The following is a 20202-nucleotide window of genomic DNA, read 5'->3' as shown; positions in this document are numbered from 1 at the left end:
AACCATCATCATAATGCAGTTTGAAGACACTGTCATCACCCCAGCAAGATTCCTCATGCCTATTTACAGTTATTAATAATATCCATGTCTGCTCTTAGACCCAGGAAGCCACTGATATACTTTCTGTTCCTATACATTTGCCTATTCTAGAAATTTCATATAAATGGAATAATACTGTATATGTTATTTTAGGTCTGGCCTCTTTCACTTAAATAATGTTTTTGAGGTTCATCCATGTTGCAGCCATGTTGCAGTATGACCATGTTACATAGGAAAAAGTAGTTTATTGCTTTTTATTGATGAATACTAGTATTCCATGTTTGGATTCACTATGTTTTGTACGTCTGTTCATGAGTTGGTGGACATTTGGATTGTTTTTAATACTGGGCTAGTATTAATAGCGTGGCTATGAAGATTTTTATGCAAATCTTTCTGTGGACATGTTTTCGTTTCTCATGGGAGATTCCTAGGAGTGGAATTGCTGGGTCATATGACATATTTATATTTAACTTAAAATTTCTAGTTTGCAATTCTTAAGGGAACAAAATTAATGTTGTGAAACATAGAATTACCAAATAGTCTACCAAGTCCACTCCTAGGAATATATCCAAACCAGTTGAAAGCAGGTATTTGAGGAAAAACCTTTACAAAACTGTTTATAGCAACACTATTCACAATAACCAAAAGCTGTAAATAACCCAACATACATGAACTAATGAATGGATAAACTATATGAGAGAACGTTATTCAGCCATAAGAAATAGAGTTCTATTGCATGCTGCAACATGGAAGAACACTGAAAACATTACACTTAGTAAAAGAGGCCAGACATAAAAGCTTACATATTCTATGATTTCATTTACATGAAATATCCAGAATTGGCTAATTCATAGAGACAGAAAGTAGATTAGGGTTTTCTAGGGGCCAGGGAGGAAAGAAAAAAGGGAAGTGAGTATTTAATGGGTTTGAGGTTTTCTTTTGGGGTGATGAAAAATTTCTATAGTTAGATAGTTGTGATGGTTGCACAGCATTGTGAATGTACTTAATGTCATTCAATCTTAACTTTAAAATATAAAACGGTAAATGTTATGTTATGTGTATTTTACCACAATAAAAAAAGCTGTGTGTGATCCACAAACAGAAAGTCTAAAATCCACATGAATAGAGATTAATTTGCTTTGGTACACTGCTTTTGGAGAATCGGAATGCTCAGGGAAATGATGCTTTCTTAGAATCAATTAGTCATCCTCGAAGTTCCTGAATTCAGTGTCCACCCATGTCCACGCATTGTTCTAGGAGCTTTACAGACATTATTTCTAATTTTTATAGTGCTCCAACCAGGCAGGTGTTGTTAATTCCATTTTTTAAGACTAGGAAACACAAGCTCTAAAAAATTAACATATTCATAGTCACAGAGCTCATAAATGCTGAAACTGGGAGTTAAGAGATATTCTCTTTTACTCTAAAGCCTGTGGATTTTACACTGTATTTTGTTGTTCCAAAATTGTTTGAGCATATTCTAGCTGGAAGGCACCGTGCACAAAAGAATAGCAAAACAAAGCATTATTATCAAAGAAGGCAGAAGGACCTGGAAAGGGACTCTATTATTGAATATCTCAGAGTTTTAGGAAATTCACATTGTGTTTAACACTAGTGGACCCCTGGGTAAACTGGAACAGTGACCATAATGAATCCCATATTGTAACATGACAGTTCTTAGTTCAATATATGCTTACTATAAGCTGATTTCAAATATTTTGGCTTACTGCCAGCAAGAACGCAGAGCTTGTAATTTCAATTACATGGTATTTCAAGTAGAACCTTGTCTTAATATTGAAGGGGGGCATTAGAGTTGACTGCCAGGACAGCAACAAGTTTCAGAGAAGGATTGTTATTTTTAAATTACTTTAAGGACCAAGTGGACCAGTTCACCCCCTGTGCTTGAAAACACTGCAAAGGCTAAAGGACTTAATACTTGGTGAGTCTTAATAGAAAAATGTAGGTTGCGTGAAGTGGTTTTTTATAGAATCTCAATAGTAAGTTAAACTCTTATACACCACACAGTATTGAGGGATAAGAGGCTTAAACTACAGTCAGCCTCCTACGCTGTGGGTTAGGATTTATTTGAAATATAGATTTACCAATAGTTGTTAGAAAAACCTGAAATTACTTTGAGAAGTATTTGGCCATACTAAGTAAAGTAGACAAAAAATTTAACAAACAAACTAATGAAAACCACTTCTAAGCCTGACGATAGACTATAGGGGTTATAAGAAATATATGAATTATTTTATTATGACGTTTGGGAAATTAATAGTAAAATTTATATTTATAAAATATAAAATACTTATATATTTGAATTTTTAAAAATTATTATATTACAAATAAACTCAAAATCTCTTGTATAAATTCATCTATATACACATACCCACAATGCGTGAACTTTCTTCAGATCATAAGATGAAAGCATTAAGATTTTTATGTTTTAGTTTAATTGCAGTTTCAGCCTCATAGGCTCAAAGAATGTGGAGAACTCTAACAGCAGTTGAATTCTCAGCCATCTAATATTAAGAAGTCTTCCATCGTCTCCTTAACTTCTCCAAGTTAAAAGAAAATAAGATTTCCTCTAAGAGAGGGAGCATATCTCTGTTAAACTTCTAAGAGATTTCTTCCAGTTCTTCCTTATTTAGAGTGATCAAAATTTGACTCCTTTTACCTTCCACAGATTGTTTGTGCTGATGTCTCACTAAATTAAATTTCCCTGCCTTCAAATTCTATGAGCCAACAACTCGTTAAACTTTTCTAATTAGTCCCCTGGCATGACTTACACTTGTAAGTTCATTGCTCATCCTGTGCGACCTTCCCTTTGACCTGGTTCTACTGTGCTGGAACCAGGTGGTATGGCTCCCTGGCTGGGTAGGGCCATCTTTCCCCAACTTTATACAATGACATCACATTGGTACCTTGAAATCAGCCCTATGGGAGGATTTATTCCACAGAAATCAACAAATGCTTTAAGAGCCTTAATTTTCTTCTGGAGAACTGGTTGTTAAACTTTTACCATGTCCCACTGATATTAAGAATCCAGATGGGAAATATAGAGAATGATGCTATAAAAACTGACAAGTGACTTCTTTTAGGGCCTCACCAGCAAACTTTGTTGTGGATGCGCAGTGGAAGTACTGGGAATTTGTATCCTTCGAGAGTTTTCCATAGGGTTGTGTATATAATGGGTGATTGGTATTTTCCGACTTTAATTAATGTGGGGAATTTTTCTCCCATTCTTATATAAAATAGCAGTGGAATTCTATAATTCATAGATGAGAGACCAACTGGTTGAGTTGGAAAAATGTTTCTTAATTTTAACTTTATTTTTTATGTTTAGGCCAGGATTTCTCTCTAGTTAGCTCTTGAATTGTGTTTTTTTGAATATCAAGAAATCATCCATATATTTGTAGATAGGTCTTTTTGAGAATTGTATGGATCTAATTTCCTCCCAATCCACCAGAAAATGTTGTTGATTTTTTAAAATGACAGGCAGTATCTTGTGAAGCTCTGTATTGCCACACATTATTTTGTTCTTGAAGGAAAGCTTAAAAGAAAATGACAGCATATTTTATGGTCATAACATAGCAATATTGAAAACATGTTCTCGTAGATAAAGGAAATGATCACTGTTTTGTAAATAATGAGCACTCTTGGATCATATAAATGTGATTGTGAGTGCTGAATATTAAATTTAATACACAACTTGACCCTGCTTTTTTAATCAACTGAGATAATAAACATTAAGTTGTTAACATGGCCCCTCTCACTAAACTGATTGCATGAAGCCTTGTAGAAAAAAAGTGGAAAGTGAAATGGTTTCAGCCTTAAAAACATAATGGTTCTTTTAGGAAAATTATCTAAATGCACTAAGATGAAAACCATTAAGTAAATTGTATGATGTAGAGTGTATACATAATGTCAGTTTAGAGATAGGAGAGCTTTCCACAGATTGGAAGAGTTAGATAAGATTTCAAGAGAGGATTGAACTTGATCTTTGTTATCACAGAAATTGTTTTTAGCATTTGTTTCGCTAGTTAACGTAGTACAGTATCTCTTTCTAGATTTACAGAGTAACAGCATAAGGAAAACAGAAAACTAGGAGTCCAGCCTCAGTTACATTTTATGTGACCCTCTTTTAGAATTTTTTTTTTTTGAGACGGAGTCTCGCTCTGTCGCCCAGGCTGGAGTGCAGTGGCGCAATCTCAGCTTACTGCAAGCTCTGCCTCCCAGGTTCATGCCATTCTCCTGCCTCAGCCTCCTGAGTAGCTGGGACTACAGGCGCCCGCCACCATGCCCGGCTAATTTTTTGTATTTTTAGTAGAGACAGGGTTTCACCGTGGTCTCGATCTCCTGACCTCGTGATCCGCCCGCCTCGGCCTCCCAAAGTGCTAGGATTACAAGCGTGAGCCACCGCACCCGGCCCCTCTTTTAGAATTTAATGTAGTTTACTGAGATAGGCCCTGTCCTACAAATTGTGTTTTGAAAACCGTTTTTCATTGAGGAACGTGGTTTCAAACATGATAGAGGATTCTGATGTGTGAATAACATCCTCCAATATTGTTGAAATTGACTAATCACTTTGATCTGTCATGTATGGCCCCTGCATGACATTTCTTGGTGTGTGTTCTGCTCCTGGCCAGGAATAGAGTCACAGTCATTGGTGCCAAGCCCTTTCAGTGGCTGCTGGAGAGGTCAAGTCATGCTCTAGTCAGGAGCAAGAAGCTCTGAGAATGAACCTCCCACATTCTGTGCAAGTACCAGTATCTGTAGCTGATGTCTAGCATTTGGTTACCATGTTCTTTCAAGCAATTTTGTGAATGGATTAACTGGAAAAAAAAATCACTTAAAAAATAAAAAAGGGCTGGGAGCAATTTGGTTCAACAAACTGATTAAAAAACACAGAGCTACATGGATCACATTATGGTATGAGAAAAACCAAACTAGTAAGTCAGACTGTAAACTAATAAAACATACTGTTGACCTTAGAAAAAGTGAAATCCTGAAAAAGTGTATCCTGAAAGCGTTACTTTTACATTTCTTCTAAAGCTATGTCAAATTGCTACCTTAGTTCAAAGTGAAGAAGCCAAAATCTGCTACGAGGAATGAAGTTGACAAGTATGTTCTTTCATGATTACTTTGTATTGAGGCATAACATTCCTTTTTGATGTAAACAGGGTTTTTAAGAATCTGAAAAGGAATGTTAAACAGCAGGTGAAGGTTGGGAGCTTGAGGCCAAAGAAGACATTAAGTAAACTGAACCCACCCAAATTTCCCTGGGCCTTGAATAAATCTAGAGCCTGGAAAGAATACCCAAGGCTGTCCCAGCCACAGTGAATTAACGTCTGAGCTAAATGAAGCTGTACAATTTGCATGAATAACTTCTGGGATTTTTAAGAAGACAGCAATACGATGACCACTCTGGAAGTCTCTACCTCTGAAATTCTACTTCATAAAACTTTGAAGGTGACATGGGTATCATGGTCTATTACCAGTCATAGAAAAAGTACACTTAGAATTGTTTATATTAAATGTCTACCTGTATATGAAAAGCTGAGGTAGAACAAATTTTTCAGGGCAACTGTACTATATATATCTATTAACTTTGGTTAAACATAGGATAGACACATTGGAATTTTTTTTAGTGGCCCTGTAACCTTTGATTAGTAAATAGTATATTTATATATTTTTCTGTATTCAAAAGCTTAGAAATATTTAGCCTTGTAGGAAATTCCTGGACACTACAAAACTGGAAATTCTATAGCACAACTAGGACACATTTTTTTGGTTGCTTATTCTGATGAAATAATGTGTCCTATGTCATTATAAATATTCACACTATTTCAAATTTCTTCCTTTCGACTTGCAGTAAATATTCTGTACTAAGCATGTATAAGATCTTTCTAGAAGACCACAGGGCCACTGCATTCAAAATAAAGCCCAAGTTCAACCTTAGAAGAACTGTCAAGATTCAGTGACAAGGGAAAGTTGTATTTTGGATTATGTGAGTGTGTTCCTGACACTGAAAATTTTGAGTCTGCTGTAATTCCCTGTGGACTCCAACAGAAGAAACTGGCATAATGGCAGTTTCAGTAGTAACAGTAATAGAGTAATAAGCCAGCATTATAAAGGTGTTGCCTTTTACATATGGAAAATTTATTATTTGCACATGACTATGCTATTTTCTTCACAGATATTTTGTAACATCTTCATACCAATCCTAGGTAGTAGATATCTGATACCAATTTTACAGTTGTAGAAACTGCTGCCGGGAGGCTCAGTCATCTTTGAAGATTACACAGCCAGGGAAGAGCAGAGCCAGCTTTTGACACCAGGTCACATGGTGCTACAACTTCCACTCTTAATTCTAATACCTTGCCTTCTCTTGTGTAGACGTCCAACCTCCTACGGTTGTCCAAGCCACCTAGGTAACTAGGGGGAAATGTATCCTTCACATTCTAAGAAGTCACTTCATGTACAAATATATTTGTGGCTTAAAACTAAGAGTAACTGGCCGGGCGCGGTGGCTCATGCCTGTAATCCCAGCACTCTGGGAGGCCGAGGCGGGTGGATCACGAGGTCAGGAGGTCGAGACCATCCTGACTAACACGGTGAAACCCCGTCTCTACTAAAAATACAAAAAAAAAAAAAAAAAATTAGCCGGGCGTGATGGCGGGCGCCTGTAGTCCCAGCTACTAGGGAAGCTAAGGCAGGAGAATGGCGTGAACCAGGGAGGCGGAGCTTGCAGTGAGCCAAGATCGCGCCACCGCACTCCAGCCTGGGAGACAGAGCGAGACTCCATCTAAAAAAACAAACAAAGAAAACCAAACAAACCTAAGAGTGACTGTCCCAAATGTAGATGGACAGTGCATATGAGAGCCGCCAGTGGCCTTGCTCTTAATGTCTGATGGCCCCTTTGCTGAATACAGTACCCTGGCACAGAATGTGTGCTTGAATGAAGAAACAGGGTTCAGAGATTTTATTTTTCCTACATTTGCAGCCTCAAAGAGACATAAATGCTCTGATGCTATAGATCACTTACACAGAATTAATTCCATTAGGTGCTAATTCATTCTATTTTGAAAAGTGTAACTCTACTGAACTTCCGGCCTATGATTCTAGAAAATGCACTGTGACACTAACTCATTCATTCATCTTTCATCCAACCAACATTTGCTAAGCACCTCTGCTGGGCATTTTGTTGATTGGAAGTGTATACTTCTGAAGTAATGGATAGGGGGTGGGAGGACAATTTTAATTATAAATGGAAACTTTAAGGATGAAAAGAAGGTACTCAAAGAAAAGAAAGAAAAAAGTATGAAAGCTTAAATAATATCTTAAGTATTCTGAGTTTGTTTAGTTTTTCTTTTTATATTCACTGATTTATAAATTGGAAAAATGTTAAAGTATGTTCATCAAAACAAGACTGGTAAGGGAGTAAATCTGTACACCAAAACATGCCAAAAATTGTATCAGTAAATAAATATCCAGATCAATGTTTTCAATAACTTAGATGGTGTTGATTAATATGATTTTAAACAGGACTAGCTTGTTTCTCTGTGAAAATTTAGAGGCTTCCCATATGGATATTTCTTCTTAAAGATGAAAGAGAACTCTTATTTAGTTAAACACTGTTGACAGATGGGTTAATAAATGATTTACACATAGGGTGATCAGATGCCTACCAAGTATACTATTCATGAATTAAAACGATTCCTCCTTCACAAGATAAAAAAAGATATCTTAGCACACTTGCATTTCATAGTTGAATGGCATTGTTAGAGTGAAAGTAAATTTGATTCCTTTTTAAAGTCTTGCTGTGCAACTGAGAAAAGAAACAACTTTAAAAATTATTTATTTCTTTTTTATGAAAAGGATCCTTCAAGCCAACTTTCAAAGTGAAGACTAAACCATGTGCTTTCAACAAGAGAGCTCTGCAGGTCCTGTGTCCCTCCAGATTATCTAATGGAGGGCTCTGGAGGCAGTAGGTCAGGGATGGTTGTTAACCAGCTGACTTTAACAAGTGTGAAAGGTTAAAAACAAAAATGATAGCTGGGCGCAGTGGCTCACGCCTGTAATCCCAGCACTTTGGGAGGCTGAAGCGGGCCGATCACCTGAGGTCAGGAGTTCAAGACCAGCCTGGCCAACATGGTGAAACCCCATCTCTACTAAAAATACAAAAATTAGCCGGGTATGGTGGCGGGCGCCTGTAGTCCCCGCTACTGAGGCAGGAGAATCGCTTGAACCTGGGAGGCGGAAGCTGCAGTGAGCTGAGATAATGCCGCTGCACTCCAGCCTGGTCAACAGAGTGAGACTCCTCTCAAATAAATAAATAAATAAAGCACAAAAATGTTGCTTATAGGGAATATTGTGGTGAACACGTAAAGAGTTGGTGCAAAATTTACATTTAGGCCAAGCTGAATTTTGATTCTCTTCTGAGAAATAAACATAACGTACAATGGATAGAACGTAGACTATGGAGTTCCAGAGACCCGAGGTCAAATCTGGCTTGGTTTTTTAGCTCTAAGATGTTGGGCAAGTAATACAGTCTCTCTGAGCTTACTATTTTTACTCATAAAACATGTAACATCAACTTTATATGGTTCTAGGATTAATTGAGATATGTAAAGTGCTTAAAATGGAAGGTATGTAACTCATTCACAATTGTTCCAGATTCTCCTGGATTCTTGGATTGGAATAGCCCAACAAAGTACACGTTCAGTCAGTCAGCAAATATTTACAGTGTGCCTGCTGTGTGCCAGGCACACTGATGGCTTTGGGGATGCAATTACAATGAGACTCGGCCTTTGTCTATAAGGAGTTTCCACTCTGTTTGAGGAAATAATGACATAAACATGAAATTTGGCCAGCCTAGGATGCCCACTGCTAGGACAGTAGCAAAGAAGGCAAAACAAACGGCTCTTATATTTTTTAAAATTTTCTCTGCTTTATACAAACAGTAAAATTGAGTAACTTCTCCTCATCCCATGCGGAATTGTTTATTTTGTTTCTGTGGGTCAGTAGATTTTGGTAGTCCACCCCATAGTAGTATAACAGCAAATTCTCAAGCTAAGCCAGAATCAGGTCCGTAGCACAGGATGGTTCTTTTATGAAGTTAAGGTCAAGCCATACTCCTTAGTGTGCAGTGGCCTTGGCTGAGAACATCAGGTCAAAATATCCTCTCTAGAAACAAGTGGTATATGAACATATTTACATTTGTTCTGAGAGATCAGGGAGTATAGTCCCATCATTAAGGACTATCTATCTCTAATTAAGCTTTTCAAGTTGGCTAACTTTAGTGCAAACTCTGGCAGGAAGAGTTATAAGGGATCGTGGCAGCTTGCTTTCTGCGTGGGAACCTTACATCTCAAGCAGAGATAATATAGAGACTGTACATTATTCCCTTGGACTTTGTTTTTATTTTTTTATTATTCTTATAGGCATATCCATTTAAATAGTGTATTATACCTAATAAGTAGACTTCCTTACTAAATGGTCCGGACTTTCCTCAATGGATAAAAGTTGTTCTAAACTCAGCAATAAAAGCAATTGGATTTATACTTACTTTTCCTATAATCATTCTTAGCAACTGGCACAGCTGTGATCTTACTGTCATTTCTTACAATTATGATAAAAATAAGAACTAGTTGGTTTAGCTTTAACTATTTGCATTTCCAAAAAGAGCACCTGAACTTTTAAAGGAAATGCTCTTAAAAAATTATACGTAGACACATACATACTTACATACAAACACACACACATATAAAATATATACACTCAGACCATATTCCTCTTAATCATTCTAACCAAATCTTTGCACATGTATATCCACGTCACATTTTTTACCCATTATATACACATTCGTTTTACTTACAGGAAGAAAAAAATATTAAATTATCAACTTAATTTAAAGTTAACATCTAACAATTTAATTTAAGGTTAACATTTATTAACTAGAAGTTATTCCATCCTCATTTAAATTAAAGCAACAGTGGAGGATCTAGTCTTTCTTTATGCTGAAGGAGCAGAAATTAGAAAAATGCAATTCTGAGTTTTCTTGTTTCTTCACAAACCCACCCCATTCATCCTCATTGTTTCCGTATCTCCTGGTGTGGGACTTATATTTCCAGTCTGCCAAAAGTGAGAGCTTTCTCAACAGTGAACTCTCAGAAGATTTCTTAGCTGTGAAAGAATTACAGAATGCCAGGAAGTACCTTGCTGGGGTTTACCGAATATACATATACATGTAGGAATGAATAAGTGGTGTGTTTGTTTGAATATTAGTCGAAAATGTAAAGAAAGTTATCCTTGATTTTTCTGACTACCTTTCAGATTATCTTGCAGGATGCATGTTTGTTTAAAATTCATTGAATTCTTAAGTAGGACTTTGAATGGATTGATGGATAAAACTATTTTCAAAAAATGATTTAGTATAGCATTGAAAGAACATGCTATATTCACTTTCTAGGCTTAGTGCATCCATTCATTCAACAAACATCTATTAAGCATTTTCTATGGTGAAATCCTGTGAGGTACTGGGAATCTGGAAATGAAAGATATACTCATTGCCATTAAAGCACTTACAGTATGACAGGAAGGGCAGCTGAATGAACAGATGTTTGTGACAGCACGGAAGTGCTGTGACAGAGGTGTGCATGGCATGCCTAGGAGAGGCAGAGGCACACAAAGTAGCCTGCAGGGTGGATCATGATCAGAGACAGCTTCCTGGAGAAGTTGGCCTGTGGTTTGATAGTGAAGGGAGTTGCTGGGAAGAGTCATTACAACATAGGTGGAGGACAGCCCGCGGAGGCCACCCACAGGTCAGCACAGCTGGAGAATTAGGTGATGGGGGGCCGTGATGTTGGAGTGGCAGGTCATAATGAAAATGAGAATCATTTCTCCAGTGCCTAGCTCTGTGATTTACAGGGATTGCCTCTAATTCTTTCAATCGAAAGCATTCTTAGTTGTAGTGTCTTTACAACTGAAGAAAGAGAGACTTGGAAAATTGAAGTGACTTGCCTCAGAGGCCACACATACCTAATAGAGTGTCAGAAAAAAAGGATTCAGACCCAATCTCATGTCCAAATCCAATTTGGAGCTTGATTTCCAGGGAGTGTTGAATAATGTGTTTATATTCTGGAAGCTTGGAGGAGACACTGAATGATTCAAACCCTTGTGCCTGCTTCTTCCTCCTGGCAGAAATGAACTAATTTATCTAAGCATGAGACTCTTTGCAATATTATTTATTAAATTCTTGTAAGAGCCTAACAAAAGATTTTGTAACTCACAGTAGGTTTTTTTCCTTTAAATGACTTTATGTATATTTTCAAAGAGTTCATTTGTCCATAATAATTTACACTGAGGTTTAATGTAAATAATTTGTTGGGTTGACCCTGGAGTAGCAAAACTAAGAAGTGGAAAATATCCACCTGAGATAATGGAAAGAGAACTGGATTAGGAGCCCAGGTGTGAGTTTAAACCAGCCTCTATCGCTGTTTAAATATTTAATTTGACTAATACAATGGTTGGTTTCGTTTCCTGTCTTCTAGAAAACTGTAGGCTATGGATTCCTAGCTCTACCTTGGAATCTTCTTAGTCTGAGCTTCTACAGCTGTAAAATAGAAGTATTTCCTTTACAGGAATGTTGAGTGCAGCAGTACATTTGCCTGGTCTACAGCAGGTACTGGATAAAGTCCAATTTCCTTATCTTTATTCAGATGATGACACAGTCAAAAGCAAGGCTATCTGAAGACTGTTCCACCTTGTTCTCCCAAATTAAATGCAACAAGGTCATAATTATGAGAAGCAAGGGCCAATCTAATTCTATGCCCTCGCTACCTATCTGCCTCAATGTGGTGGCCCAGCTTTGGAACTTTAGGAAGAGACCACAACAGAAATTTGGTATCAGAATATGGAGCCACTTCTTGCCCAACGAGGAACCCCTTCTGTAGCCCACTACTTTACCTTGCCCTCAGGATTTCAGGCAACAGTTCTTTCCTGAAACTTCCTGTTCCCACTCATATTTTATTACTCCTCTAGAGCAGTGCTCCCTTATTTTGAGGAAAAAAAAAAAAACTATCTCCCTGAAACTTTCATCTGTAAGCCCCAATTTGACTCTGAAACAAACAAAAAACCGTCTAATTTCCTTTCCATCTTTTAAATCTTCAGTTAAACACAATACTCTTTCTTTAGGTCTTCTGTCCTTCTGATGAAAAATGAATAACTTCTTCAACCATTCTTTATGTGACCTTATTTCTAGACACCTCTCTATTTGCCACCAGCACACCAAATGGAACCACAGTGCTCTAACCTGATCAACAAAGTCCAATTCACCCATTAACAGCCTGGAGGAATTTGCTGTACCTTCACTAATGATGTCTACTTTTGAAATAGCTTTTTTAGTAGCTTCCACTGCTTTTCTGGTGTGCACCAAAGTTGTAGTCAACTACAGTTCTCACCTGCCCCCTTTTTTCTTTAACACTAACTACAATGTGGCTATGTTTTTATAATCCTGTGTCTATGTGATTTAAAAAAAATTATAAAAAGCATAGTAGAGTATTTTGCAATTAATTTCACTGGGCTAGTTTCAGCTTCTTGATAACTTTGAAAATTTGTTGTTGTACATTTTTTAAATCTCACCATCACTGTTGAAGCTCTTATAAAAGTGGCCAACACTGCTCCCACTCACCCCCTTGGCTGCGGCACACTGCATAATTGCACATGGTGGGCAGTGATAAGTCTGGTGCTTGGCCAAGTCAGTGATTAAAGATTCTCTTAATTTTCTAAAGTAACATTAAGTATGGGAGGGGCCTTGATTAGCTTGATTTGTGTCATCTCGGAGCTTCAAAGAGTATCCTACCAGAGTAAAGAAAACTCCCAAGAGACTTGTGATCTTTAAGAATATTGAGGTTGCCATTTCATAACTTGACTTTATTAAATTGATATATTTAACTAACTGGCAGTGACTGTAAGATGATTTACATTTAACTTTCAACCTGCAATATTGGTATGGGTTTCAGATGGGGCTAAATAGTTTGGCTCTGAAGTTTATTGTCAAAAAGTACCCAAGATTTTAAGTGTTTATCTCAATTAACATTGAAAGTCCATAAAATTACGCTACACATGTTACAAGAATTATTCTGTTCTCTTGAAATTTCTGGCTTTTAGATTCCCAGACTTGGCAGGAAATCTTTTTGGCTCCTCTGTTTCTGATTTTAGCTGTTTTCACAAAATGCAAACACATGCAAAAACATTGTAATAAACCTCAGTGTTCAGTCACATTCAGACCTCAAAAGATGTTTGCTTTGAACTGGGTTCTAAAGATGGGCATACCTTCGTGAGAATAGAAGATATTCTCTTACTCTCTATGATGTGGTTTGGCCTTTACAGGGTCTCAGAGTAAGCTTTGTTCTGTAAGGCACATTATATTCACTTTTTGGACTAAGAATTAACAGAGAAATTTCTTCCTATAGAACATCTTGGGGCTCTTCTAGTCCCCAAAGGGGCAAGGGTTTTAGACCACGAAGGAAAAACTGTATTGCATCAAAGAGACTAGCAACAGCATCGCAGGGCCCACACTCTGTGCCCTGTCTTAGATGTAATGAAGCATTGGAATCGTGGTTCATTAAGTTGCCGGGTCTGGTATCACTTTGTGGTTTTGCCCCTTACCGATTGGTCTATAAAGTCTGTCCTAGGCATCAGTGAAACAGATTCCTACTGGATAAATTCTCCTTGGAGTAAGAGGGACTTATTTTTTTTCAGTTCATGCTACAATAGTCTTGGACTAAACTCCCAGTGAATGAATTTGTAAACGAAAATTTAAGACTAGGCTGAAGGGGTTCAGACAATGGTATACTCTTTCGTTAGTGGAATGCGATTGCAGTGATATCTTCTGCAAGCAGCTAATTTCACATCCTTCCCTAACTTCGTTTCCTTTCTAAGTTTTATCCATTTTCCCTGATAATGACGCTGCCTTCCCTGGAGAGAGCTTTTGACTTTTATTTCTTCTCAAAAAGACTATTTAATCTGATGGGTCTGACAGTGTCTTTGTGGTAGGCAATTCAACTGGATCTTACTCCCTTTTTCTTCTTCTATTCTACCTTCAGTTTATTTTTGTTCACCTGTGTTTTTGGGTCATTGTCCAACTCAAAACAAACGTAGTCAATTTTGAAAATGTCTTTCTCTACTTCATATTCATACTCAATTTTCTGTTGACCCTACATAGGTCTAAAATATGGCTTTTCCCCCATCTCTTGCTACTAGAATATCCCCGGTCCTGTCATTTTGAAATATTCAACATTGTTACAAAAAGTCTTTGTCTTTGTGTCTTCTGATCACATCTTCTATCTTTTGTATATTAAATTAGAAATTTGTGCTTCTTGTAATAATCCTCATTCATTCAAGAACTCTTTTGGAGAGATTCAGGTACCAAGCCCTGCACTAAGTGCTATTAATGGTAAAGAGATAGATATGTCCATCACAAAAGAGCTTCACTGGTTGCCTTAGACTAGCCCAAGGCTGTATCCCTCCCCATGGATGAGGAGTCCATGGGATCAAGGAGATGTATCTATCTGGAGCCTGAATATGTGCTAGGCACTAGAATCCTAGAATCCCCTTCACTAGCGAGCCCAAGCCTGCTCTCTGGACCTGCATGGGCCTCTTTCCTCAGTCCATCATTCCCTACAGCTAACTCTAGGTCTGAGGAGTGGGCAAGAGGCAGCTGTTCTGGGGATATGTGGACGAGCTTGGACATACAGGTACAGATATCCACATAATGTCCTCACAGAGCCCCTTGTGGTACAGTGTAGGGTGTGAGGAGAGGGGACAGGCAGATAGAGTTAGAGGTTAGCACTTACCTGCTGCTTTCTTTTTTCTGCCAAATTCTGGTGCAGAACTTGAAGGAATACAAGAATTCTAAATTTGAAACTGGCCTTCTAAGTCTGATGGGAAGTCAAAATACAGCTTATGTGATAGTTTGTTGGCCGTGCAGACCTCTGTTTGACCTCTTGGCCCAGGCCTTGCAAATATTAAGGTTGGGTGTGTGGAGTCAACAGTGTAGGAGAGATCACTTCTACCAGCGCAGTCAGTGGGCACGTAGCAGAGTGGGGTGAAGACCACACAAACATGTGGGCCGGGAGAGTCTTCCTCGAACAAGTAGCATTGGAGCTGAGACTTGCCAAGTGTAAAATCTTACCAGGTGACATCAGGAAGAGGACATGGAATGTGGAAAGGAATGTCTGGAAGAGGAAAGGAATGCCAAAGGTTGGGGGAAAGGAGACAAAGAGACAGAAGAGACACTGCCTTTGGGGGCCCTCAGGGTTATTCAGTATGACTAGAGCACTGGGAGCTTCCTGAGATGAAGATGAGTAGATAGTCAGGAACAAGGGCTTGCTGAGGATGCTGTCTTACTCCCTTGTCTCAACAGTTTCTCAAAGTGTTCCTTTATTAATCAATCTTCCATTCAACCATGAATTTACTCCTGAAAACTTATTTGTATATGAAGCCATTTGATAATTTCCTATCACTGAAAGAACAAGATTCTTCTAATGAAAGTAACACAAAAATAAGAAGGGATAAATGAAGAAGTAGCATCTGATTTCCTTCCTACCTATATTATTGAAGTTTTAAGCATATCCCTCATTTTTGTACCTTTCACAACATTAGGTTGTTTTTTCCTGTCTTTCATTATAAACTAAATACTAGTACTAACGTTTATCACAATGATTTATAATAATGACAGCCAGGGATTTGTCCTTGTCTTCATTGCTTTATAGACAGTATTTCATTTAATTCTCATAATAACCCCTGAGGAAAATGGTGTTATCACCATTTACAGATGAGAAAATGGAAATCAGGGAAGTTATGTAAACTTGCCCAATGTGCATAAGCATAAGTGGCAAAACTGGAGTTTGAACACCTTTGTTTGACTCCAAAGCCTGTCTTCTTACTTTTCTAGGAAACACCTTTGCACCTTCTGACAGTACGTAGAGTCTAGGCCAAGTCTTAGTCTAATGACCAGCCCACATTAAGCAAAAGAAATAATGTACATAAACATAGGTGGTGAGTTTGGACCCACCAATGGAAATTACCTTTCAAAGTGTCCTAGAGACTGTAGGTAAAACTCCAGAGTTAGTAATTATAATAATTTGAATAAATTAAAACCCCCTCTATTTTCTGATTCCAAGTCACTTCTCTTATACATTTGGAGGTCACTTCTTTCTCTTAGACAATTGATTATGCTTCTACACATTTACTACCAGCAAGACACAACTTTACTAGTGATGCTGTTAATGGTATCAGCTGCCGAGTTTATGATGGACTAGATGATGTTCATTCATGCATTTTGCTAATTTGGTTGGAACCTGAATTCTGCAGATAGCATTTTCTCTAAATCACTTGTGTAATTAATTAAAAAATAGAAATTTAGGCCCCTTCAATTAAATATGTTAAGGATTAAAAATATAATTTTGAATTTAAATGCACTTCTCTATTATATGACCTGAATTTGTTTACAAGTCAGTGAAAAATAATTTTTCTCACGAAGTTTACATTGTTCAATAACCTTTTAATGTGTATTAAATAACGCAAAGGTGTCTTAAATGTGAAAATGGTTTTTTGGTTGTTGAATAAAAAAAAATCAGAGACATATGTTAAAAGAAACAAACACATAATTACTTGTGTCCATGCATTAGTTAGAGAAATGTTTCCCTAAATATAGAGAAATTCCTAGTAATACCGCTTATCTGAAAACTCAATCACTTTTTTAAATTAAGGAAACATGAGCCAAAAACATGAGAGACGTAAAATCCTTGGTATTGCGTGAGCATTCGGTATCAGTTTTTTTTCCATGCTCCTATCTCAGTCACAGTTCAGGAAGTTGGTCACCTTGGCCGTTTAGTCATTTTGCAAAGACACAGGTTGATTTAATTTTAAAAGAATACATTACATGTTTGGTTTAAATTATGTGACTCATATTCACATTTCACGGACCTTAGAGAATTTATACAGGTACTTTACAGATTCCAAAGTGAAATCTATTGACTTTTTTTAAAGAGCTTAATGGAGGAGAATTTAAAGGCTTATTTCAAAAAGTAAAAATCAAAATTGCTAACTGATTTTTATGAGGTCAGTGTTATAATTAGATTAGTTTAAGATTAAATCAAAACAATAGGAATGTCATTTAACTACTTCTGCTGATATATAACCAATAAGGAATACCACTTTATCTAGACCAAAAGCTTTGGATCAAAGGGAATAGGCACATATCTTGGAGATATAGCCAACAACGAATGGAGATTTGTAAAATTTCACTCTAATTTTTTAAAGTTTCACTTGGACTTTACAATTATGCTGGTAAAAGTGTAGTTTAATATTAGAAATAGTTGTCTATATTTAAATATCTTTTATTGCAAGATTAAACACAAATAGTGAAAATCACTCAAATAAAATGTATGGGTTAATTACTTAATATAATGAGAACACCACTGAAGCCAAGAAATGGTATTCTGAGGCTGGGCACAGTGGCTCATGTCTGTAATCCTGGCACTTTGTAAGGCTGAGGTGGGCGGATCACCTGAGGTCGGGAGTTCGAGACCAGCCTGGTCAACATGGAGAAACCCCATCTCTACTAAAAATACCAAAAATTAGCCAGGTGTGATGGCATTGATGGCATGTGCCTGTAATCCCAGCTACTCAGGAGGCTGAGGTAGGAGAATCGATTGAACCCGGGAAGTGGAGGTTACAGTGAGATGAGATCTCGCGCCACTGCACTCCAGCCTGGGCGACAGAGCAAGACTCTGTCTCTAAATAAATAAATAAATAAATAAATAGCACTTTGCCAGACAACTGAGAAAACCCATCAGTATTCCAGTCACAACCTCTACTTCCCACTGCAAATAAAAACTATTCTTTTACAGAAATAAACTACTTGCATTTAAAAAATAGTTTTATCACCTAAATATGCATTCATTGACCCCCAAAGTTAACCTTGCCAACTTTAAAAAATCTGGCACATCCTTTAAGTTTTTTCAGTCTATAGGTGCCTCCTCCATCCCTTGCATTTGCTTTCAGTTTATCTGTTAAAGAATGCAGGACATTTGACCTGTAATATTTTCCACAGTCTGGATTTTACTAACATAATATTCTTGGTGCAATTCAACGTGCTCCTTCGGTTCTCTATATTTTTCTGGAAATTTTCCAGAAATAAGATAAAACTCCTCTTTGGTATGACCATTCATTCATTCATTCATTCATGCATTCATTCATAGAAATGAGATCTCACTGTTATTCAGGCTGGAGTGCAAGGGCACAATCATAACTCACTGTAACTTTGAACCCTAACTCCTGGGCTCAAGTGATTCTCCCACCTCAGTCTCCCAAGTAGCTGGGACTACAGGTATGTGCCACCACATCTAGCTGGCATGGCTATTTAATATCTGATTGTTTCACATTTGATCATCTTAGCAGCCAGTGATACTAAATACTGATATCTATTTAGTTGATGATATTCTATTCTATCATTTATTTTTTATTTATTAGGTGGAATACTTTTGTTAAGAAATCCTTTCCCTCTCTTACTATTTGGTGAGCCAGTACTATAGTTCTGATAGGAAAGTATGGTACTTGCTTGATTTCTCTTTTTTATTTATGAGTGTTCAAGACAACGAATCATTTCTCTATTAGCTTCTGAAGATAACCCTTACTTTTGTTAAGCTTATTTGACACATAGCAACACATGATAGTTATGATCATTGCTAAGCTCAAATTGTCCCATCTTTGGCTCGTGAGAGCTCCTTCGAGTTTGTTTATGAGTCATTTTGCAATGCCCCTGGTAGTCTCTGACAGCTTCCTTGCTATTGGGTGGTACAGGATGTGCCAAGCTTATATTGTATATTTCCTGCCCTACACATGGAATCAGCCATTTTTTGAAAATCGCTGATTTTTTTTAAAGTCTTAGCTTATTTTAGTGAGAAGTGATATTTCAAGGCGACAGTCTAGTCCCCAGGGCTGTTCATTGCCCCTGAGTTTGTCATTATTTCTATCTCTTTTCAGTGGACAGTTAGTTCACATCAACACTTTTAATTCAAATTAGGAAATACTAAGACTTTCATTTAACCTCGTTTCTTGTATCTTTATCTCCTCTTTTTTCCATACCAACAATTCTGGTTCTCAATGATAAAGTGACTCTAGAATTAGAATATCTCATAATAATTCATTTGTTTTATTCCATATTTTATGCATGGTAGTCTCAGAACAAAAATACTGATACATCTAACAATATGGATACTGAAAACAAATTGTTTGCATATGCTTTCACCATTCTCTTGCAATTTGTAAGAGTCATATGAAATCCACAATGTCATAGGATATAGCCTCTGCATACTACATTCTCTTCAGCTGTCATGTGGTCTTTGTGCAGGCAACTGCATGTTAATACCACCAGTTCCCATACCTAGGCATTTTGGCTTTCTAGAGCTTTCTCTACTAGATCACTGGGTTCACACTTTTTTTTTTAGTGTCTTAAGTATATTACTTCATTCTTCTTCTAGCATAAAGCACTGCTATAAAAGTCTGATGGTAATATAAATATTTTCTCTTTAAAAATCATGTGGTCTTTTTTGTCTAGATCCTTAAAAGACATTTTTCTTATTTAAAAAATACAGTCAATTTGCTAGAATATATCATGTGGTAGTCATTTTGATTGATTCATTATTGTCAGGCATGCAGTGCAATATGTAATTCCTTTTTTTTAATTTCAGGAAAGTTTTCTTGAATTAGAACTTTTTGCATAATTCTTTTCCCTTGCTTTTTGCTTTCTTCCTTAAGATCTGCTATTATCGTTATATTTGATCTCCTCTGCCTATCTTCAATGTATGTCACTTTCCTTAAGATTTGTTTTAAAGAAAAATCTCTTGAGTTTTTTTTTATTTTTAAACTTTCCCTCTTTTTCACTTTCTAGTTATTATAAGGCATTATTTTGGTTTGTTTCTCCTTATGGTTTTTGCTTTTAGTCTATATTTTATTATTTTTTTAAAAGGCCATTTTGAATCTTTTCATATTTTAGTATTACAAAGGTAATACTCATTCATAGCACTAAATTTCCAAAAAATAATAAAAATACACTTATTCATATATATTTTTCTCAGTTCAAGGTGAAAG

General features: G+C 36.9%; 1 protein-coding gene and 1 long non-coding RNA gene across 2 annotated transcripts in view; one reads left to right on the top strand and one right to left on the bottom strand.

The window, feature by feature from the left end:
• The window catches only part of LOC129493070 (uncharacterized), a 32271-nt gene extending 23402 nt beyond the window's left edge, over positions 1–8869 (bottom strand). The window contains exon 1 of the long non-coding RNA XR_008661023.2: positions 8708–8869. This is a non-coding gene — a long non-coding RNA (uncharacterized lncRNA). The remainder of the gene's footprint in view (positions 1–8707) is intronic.
• C11H8orf34 (chromosome 11 C8orf34 homolog) overlaps positions 1–20202 on the top strand; it is a 483892-nt gene that overhangs the window by 402277 nt on the left and 61413 nt on the right.

This window comes from Symphalangus syndactylus, chromosome 11 (assembly GCF_028878055.3).
Source record: "Symphalangus syndactylus isolate Jambi chromosome 11, NHGRI_mSymSyn1-v2.1_pri, whole genome shotgun sequence".
In the NCBI taxonomy this organism is placed as follows: domain Eukaryota; kingdom Metazoa; phylum Chordata; class Mammalia; order Primates; family Hylobatidae; genus Symphalangus; species Symphalangus syndactylus.
This window is presented reverse-complemented; position numbering and strand designations above follow the sequence as displayed.